This window comes from Aquarana catesbeiana, linkage group LG10 (genome assembly GCF_042186555.1).
Source record: "Aquarana catesbeiana isolate 2022-GZ linkage group LG10, ASM4218655v1, whole genome shotgun sequence".
Lineage (NCBI taxonomy): Eukaryota > Metazoa > Chordata > Amphibia > Anura > Ranidae > Aquarana > Aquarana catesbeiana.
This window is the reverse complement of record NC_133333.1, coordinates 51,531,467-51,539,372: the sequence shown is the minus strand read 5'-3', so window position 1 is coordinate 51,539,372 and position 7,906 is coordinate 51,531,467.

Sequence of the window (7,906 nt, the reverse complement as noted above, 5' to 3'; positions counted from 1 at the left end):
TATTTTACATAATTTTATTTATTTTTACACTGTTTAAAAAAAAAAAAATTGTGTCACTTTTATTCCTATTACAAGGAATGTAAACATCCCTTGTAATAGAAAAAAGCATGACAGGACTTCTTAAATATGAGATCTGGGGTCAAAAAGACCTCAGATCTCATATTTACACTAAAATGCAATTAAAAAAAAAAAAAAAAGTCATTTAAAAAAATGACATAGAAAAAAATGTGCCTTTAAGAGGCATGGACGGAAGTGACGTTTTGACGTCGCTTCCGCCCAGCAGTGTCATGGAGACGAGTGGGCGCCATCTTAGCCTCACTCATCTCCAGGCACAGAAGGGAGACGGACGTGATCACCTCCGCCGCTATCAACGGCTGATCTCGCGGCGAATCCGCCGCAGGGACCACTTTTATCTGAAAGCCGACCGCCGCACAAAAACGGGGATACTGGGGTTATGGCAGCTAGCTGCTGCCATAACAACGATATCCGCCGCCAAAGTTTGGACTTACATCGGCATGCGACGGTCGGCAAGTGGTTAACCAAACACACTCACCAACTCAGGCAGCAAATGTGGTGTGCGGTGGGCGGTGGTGAGTGCAGGGTGGGCCAAAAGCACAACCTCTCCACGGGAGCTGAGGTGGCATATGTAGGGATGCAACACCAGGCAGAATGGGAAGTACAAAGTCGTACGGAGTGTCCCCACAATCAGGGGTATTGTGTGGTTGAAGCAAACGTATCTGGGAACAAAATATTAAATGTGTATATAGTTTATAACAGTAGTAGTTTATAAATAATAATAATAATTAAATAGTCAATTGTAAACCCAGTATGCTCCAAGACAAGTGATGACATGAGTCAAGAAATATATATTGGGGAATCTATACCCAAAAGTGAATGGCATTTGAAAGAGTATAAGGGTTGCAAAGGTTATGAAATAAAAGTCTCACTGCAAATTGTGCATAAGGAGTGACAAATGAAAAAGAAAAAGGGAAAGTGAAAAAATAGTAGAAAATAAATGTGTGTTGAAAAAACAGGGTCACCAAATACGCAGAGACTTGAACCAAGAAAAAGCAGGAAACAAGAGAGAAGAGAAAAGAGACAGAAACTCACCTAAACGTTGCACCTAAGCACCGCCAGCAAAACGTGCAACGTAAGGCTGGTGTGCAGTGACCCCCAAAAGAGACTGGCCGTGGTCACAGCTAGCTCCAAGTGGGGGATATATAAGTATGCCGCCAACGCCACGTTGACAGATATAACAGCCCCCTTATATGTATTTCATTTCTGTATCTAGCTGTTTGGCTGGAGTTCAGCTTTAAAGTGAATCTGCCAGGACAGACATACTGGAGCTACCGTCATTGTTTGGGTGATGTCAACAGGCTGAAACAACTAGACTGCTTATTCTCCTTAGTGAATTCAGCAGCAATTCTGCATCTAAATACCCATCTCCACCCATTTGCTTCAGTGATTACAAGGAGATATCCTTAGGCAACAATAATAATGCATGGCGGAAGCGACAGAGCCCAGAACTCCAGTGGAGATATATCTGAATAATGACACCCCAAAGAGATATCAGAGGATTAACCAGCTCACTATCATATAAACCACTAACAAAAATATCAATCTAGGGTAGACTGATCCTTTAAGAATGAATCAGGTCATTGCAAATAGTATCATGTTCAGTAACCACAACACCCTCTCTAAACTTCTGAAAGCCAGCTTATGATTGGTTACTACAACTTATATGATACACCCTTTATGTTTTGTGATTTGCAGTTAATTCAATCAGTTATTTATTTAGCTTCATTTATCAAAGTGTCAGAAGCAACAAATATTATTTTTGCGCATGTCTACCAAGTAGATTCCTGACTTGGGAATTTTTATTTCTACCAATTTTATAAATAGGACCAATATTCCTTTCTATTAAAAAAAAAAATCCTTTATAAAAAATCATTGCCAGCTTGAATTTCATCCTCACAGTTTGCTAAAGTGGCCCATAGACATAGTCTTCCCATCTGGCCATTTTCGGCTGGAATGATTGTTGATCTGTGTTTGGAGGAAGAAAAATGCTGACTATGACCCTAATGCCCTGTACACACGATAGGATTTTCCGATGGAAAATGTGTGATAGGACCTTGTTGTCGGAAATTCCGACCGTGTCTAGGCTCCATCACACATTTTCCATAGGAATTTCCGACACACAAAGTTTGAGAGCTTGCTATAAAATTTTCCGACAACAAAATCCGTTGTCGGAAAGTCCGATCGTGTGTACACAAATCTGACACACAAAGTGCCACGCATGCTCAGAATAAATTAAGAGACGAAAGCTATTGGCTACTGCCCCGTTTATAGACCCAACGTACGTGTTTTACGTCACCGCGTTCAGAACGATCGGATTTTCCGACAACTTTGTGTGACCGTGTGCATGCAAAACAAGTTTGAGCCAACATCCGTCGGAAAAAATCCATGGATTTTGTTGTCGGAATGTCGGATCAATGTCCGACCGTGTGTACAGGGCATTAGAACACCATCCCTACAGTCAAGCACAGAGGTGAAAACATTATGCTTTGGGGCTATTTCTCTGCTAAAGGTACAGACCGACTTTGCTGCATTAAAGGGCCAATGAAAAGGGCCATGTATTGTAAAATCTTGGATGAAAACCTTCTTCCCTCAGCCAGAACACTGAAGGTGGGTTGTGGATGGGTCTTTCAGCATGACAATGACTCAAAACATACTACCAAGGCAACAAAGCAGTGGCTCAAGAATAAGCACATTAAGGATATGGAGTGGCCTAGCCAGTCTCAAGACCCTAATCCTATAGAAAATTTATGGAGGGAGCTGAAACTTCGAGTTGCCAAGCGGCAGCCAAGAAACCTTAAGGATTTAGAGAAGATCTGTAAAGAAGAGTGGACCAAAATCCCTCCTGAGATGTATGAAAACCTGCTCACTAACTACAAGAAATGTCTTACCTCTGTGCTTTCCAACAAGGGTTTATCCACCAAGTACTAAATCATGATTTGCTGGGGGATCAAATACTTATTTTACTCACTGAACTGCAACTCAATTTTTAACATTTGTATCATGAGTTTTTTCTGAATTTTTGGTTGATGTGCTGTCTCTATCATTTAAAATACACCTATGATTAAAATGATAGACCCTTCATTTTTTTGTAAGCGAGCAAACTTACAAAATCTGCAGGGGATCAAATAATAATTTTCCCCTCTGTAACACATGACAGCCCTGAACAAGCATTCTTGGGGTAACAAAGACATCTGAGAAGTTACCTGATGTATATAATAGTGTTGGACTGATGTGAAGTGAAAATTGATTCTGAAGGATATGCTCTAAAGTGCTCTTTCCTTCACAGAAACACATCTGTGATTAGAATATAGTGTGGGTTGGTCCTGTTCTGGTCCTAGGCTGCTACCTCTCTGTTAGAGACAAAGTAAGTCCTCACTAGATGATAAAATAGTTTCAGCTGACGTGGCACAGCCACTCCAGGCTCTGGCAGGATCTCGACAATATTTTTGGGATCCTCCTGGCTGCCTGGCTGACAGCTGGCTCCACTTCTTTGCGCATATCTGAGAGCCAGAGTCAGCTGCACCCACCCTGTCTTGCCTGATGCTTCAGTGAGACCCAGACTGATAGTCACTGCAGATTGGTATGCACGGGAGTGACAGGACCACGGCCCAGCTATTCAAGTGGCTGAAGTTACGGAACCCATAATGAAGACTAGTACATTATGACTTGAACCTACAGTGAGGCACAATTTTTAATATCATCAGCAAGACTTTGCTACCACATTAACATCAACTGCTCAATCCCCAAAGAAGGAGGAGTCTTGTTTTCTCCAAAGCACTTTGGCTATATTTGATACTCTTAACCATAAAATGTTTTACAAAATTCCTTTAAGTAGAGATGGGCGAGCAGTTCGAACCAAGCATAAGTTTGGCCTGAACTTCCACTGTTCGCCCGTTTGGTGAGCATCCGAATTTGCGGGTAGCTCGTGGGGTGTTTGCCCGCTGAGCACCCCACAGTGCACTGCTTACTATACAGTGCATTCTAGGCCCTTAATTGGATGAAGCCTTGCACCTGACCGCTGGTCCGATTATTACTTTCTCCAATCCCGGCTCAGTGCTCATAGTCCCAGCCCACACTATAAAAGGTAACTTCCCAATGCCAGCTCTTAGATAGAGCAGGGCTCGTTTTGCTACTAGCAGTTAGTGTGTTCACTTATTGTGACTCTTGAGTGTAGAGTGTTAGTTTAGTGTTAGTATAGTGTGTCAGTATAGTGTGTTAGTGTAATAACATTTATTGCTGTATATAGTGCTGTATATCCACCTTTTTTTTTTTGGTTTTTTGGTTGCTGCATTTTTTTTCTTGGGAGGTTCTTTTTTTGTTACCTGCCTGCCTTCTTTTTTTTTAAATTTTTAGCTGCTGTTTTTCTGACTGTGACGTAGTGTTCCCCCTTTTTTTATTTACTTATTTATTTTTTTAATAGTTTTTACATTTCTGTCAGCGTCAGTCCTCAATTTAAAGTGCACCAAACACCACTTTTTATTGAATAAAGTGCAACCAATTACACATTTCCCAGTACCTAAAATTTGGGTAATAAGCCCCACCATCATGTCTGGGAGGCCAACACGGAGAGGCAGAAGTTCCCATGCCACTTTGAGGGGGACAGCAGTGTCTGTGTCCACAGGCAAAGGTGCTAGTGCTACTAGTGTGAAGTTCACTGCAGCTGCCAGAGCAGCTTTTTCTGCCTTCCTGTCCACAGCTACTCCTGCCATAGCCCCAGCATCATGCATGGAGGAGTCATCTGAATTATTTGAACATGGCGTCAGCCACTTGCTTCTTGAGGATGCACAGACATTACTTGATTCTGATGTAGAGGAAGGGACTAACATGAGCCTACAAAGAGGGGGGGAGAACACTGATAAACAGCAAATTGGCAGTCATGTTTCCCAGCTGCAGCGTATTGCCAAGTTGGCTCCAGCGATGATGAAGATGGAGGGGATGCTGATGATGAGGTCACTGATGTGACTTGGGTGCCGGATAGAGCAGAGGAAGAAAGTGAGGGGGAGAAACAACCCCAACAAGGTAGGCATCATGGAAGAGTAAAGAGCAGCCACCCTATGCCATCAAATTGTAGAGCTGTTATCTTCTGGCCCACTTCCCACAGCTCAGCTGTGTAGGCCTGTTTTAGCATATGTGCAACCGATCAAACTGTTGCAATTTGCTATCTCTGCCGCAAGCAGATCAAGCCTGGCAAAAACACCATCCATTTGTGTACCACATGCTTAACAAGGCATTAACCTTCCACCACTCCAATTGGCAAGAGCACCTGAAAGCACAACACAAGAGACACAATTCTTCTCCTACTCACTCCTCACTTCTCATATCTAACCCTCATGACCTCGCAGCAGCCTCCACTGAAAGGGATGATGGTATAGTAAAAGGTGTCCCAGGTCCTCGCAACACGTCTACCAACAGCACACCCCCAGCTGTAGAGTATAGCAGGCAAATTTCTCTGCCCCAGTTGCTGCCACTCACATGCCCAGCGTCTAAATTCTAACTTGTCAAAATTGCTGGCTTTAGAACTCCTGCCTTTTTCGTCTTGTGGATTCTGCCAGTCTTGTGAATTTGCAGAATGTGCTGTACCATGATGTAGGTTCCCAGTCGCTATTTCTTTGCATGTAAGGCTATTCCAGCTCTGTAACATCATGTGGGAGGCAATGCTTTGGCATCATTGGACAAGGCAGTCAGCCGCAAGGTCCACATTACTGCTGATTCATGGTCCAGCAACCATGGTAAGGGATGATATCAGGGACGATATATTTAGTACACAGCACACTGGGTAACTCTGCTTGCAACTAGGAAGGATGCAGGACAGGGCTCAGTGCTGGAGCTTGTTTTGCCGCCATGTCTCCATACAGCTGGTAGTGATGATGCGAGATCTGTCAACTCCACCCCCTCCTTCTCCTCCTCTTCCTCCATGCCCTCCTCTGCTGGATTGTCCTCTGAACCACCAGTACCCCCTAAGCATTCAAGGGGCCATTCAATAAGTCAGGCTAAAAGATGCCAAGCAGTGCTTCAGCTGATATGTCTAGGGGACAAGAGCCACACTGGAGCAGAGATTCTTTCAGCTCCGCTGCAGCAGGCCTAGAGGTGGTTCATGTCACGGAAGCTTGAGCCAGGAATGCTGATGTGCAATAATGGCACTAACCTTCTGTCCGCCCTTCAACGGGAAAAATTGACACATGTGCCATGTCTGGCACATGTCCTCAATTTGGTGGTGCAGCATTTCTTAAACAGGTACCCAGGTTTGCAAGATCTTCTAAAGCAGGCCATAAGAGTCTGTAGCCACTTCAGGCGGTTATACACAGCTAGTTTGGTTGACTGAAATTCAGCGGGATCTCCACTTGCCCGTAAACCGCCTGATTTGTGACACGCTCACCAGGTGCAACTTGGGTTTGGCAATGCTGCACATGCAGCAGAGGGCCATCAACGAGTACCTGTGTGAGTATGGCACAAGGACAGGCTCAGCGTCTTTCCAGACTCTGGTAGATTACAGTCTCATGCAAAAGCTACTTTTGAGGCTTCTGTTGGTCAAAGGAGAAGCAGTGGAGAAGGAGGCCGCCTCAGTGATGCATTTTAAAAGAATTTTTAGTCCTCGGCACCCAGGGCTGTCAGCTTCAACATCCCATCAGCAGTATCTGCATCAAATGGTGGAAGATTATTGGAGACGAAAACAGACATGGAGAACTTTCCAGCAGATGATCCACTAGGTTACTGGGTCATGAGAATAGACCACTGGCCAGAACTTGCCCAGTATGCGTGCTTTCCAAATGGGCATTTAGTGCTGCCGGAGGATTTGTGACAGATAAAAGAGCGCAAAAGAGCGCACCTGTCCACAGACCGGCTGACATTTGTAAAAATTAATCAGTCCTGGATTAGTAGCAGCTATCAATCAAATTGATGCCGATATCGCTGATTAAGTGTTATTGTGATCTCAAATATCTGCAAGACTGTTTAGCCTGCCTAGCTTTGTGGGTGTTGATTGTATCTTGAAGTAATTTTTTGGTATAGATTTCATGGGCACAATTAACACCCAGGGACCAATTTTTACACGCCTGTATGATAGGTGCATCAAATTTAAATTTTTTACAGCCAGGCCAAATCTTGCTTTCATCAAGACTACCATTAGAAGGTTACGGGGTGAAGGCACCAACAACACCCAAAGACCAATTTATCCGCACCTGTTTGACAGGGGTGTCAAATTTCTATTTTTTACAGCAAGGCCAATTCTTGCTTTGATCAAGACTACCTCCAGAAGGTTACGGTGTGAAGGCACCACCAACACTCAAAGCCCAACTTTTCTGCACCTGTTACTTCTATACAAAGTCTGCAAAAGAGACAGCAGACTTTATCTAAAAAAAAATTGTTAATCTTGACGTGAGTGTATTATAATTTGGCTTCTTCACATAAGGCTTGCTCACTGTGGTACAAAACTTTTTTATTTCCATCCAAAGTCTGCCAAAGAGACACCAGAATTTATCCAAAAAATCTCTAATCTTTTTCTGAATGCACTACATTGTGGCCTCATCATACAGACTGGCTCCCCAAGTCGTTGTTTACTAAATAAATAAAGCTTGCATGGAAAATCAAATTAAATATCATTTGTTTACTTTATAAATGTCAGTTTTGCTGTAGCAGGTTCTATACACGGTGCAGATGTGCCACATAACAGGCAGACTATAACTGAGTTTTTCAGGTTAAAGTGGTGTTGCAGCCGAAATTATACTTTTTGAATAAAAATACCCCTATAATACACAAGCTTAATGTATTCTAGTAAAGTTAGTCTGTAAACTAAGGTCTGTTTTGTTAGTATATAGCAGTAGTTTGTTAT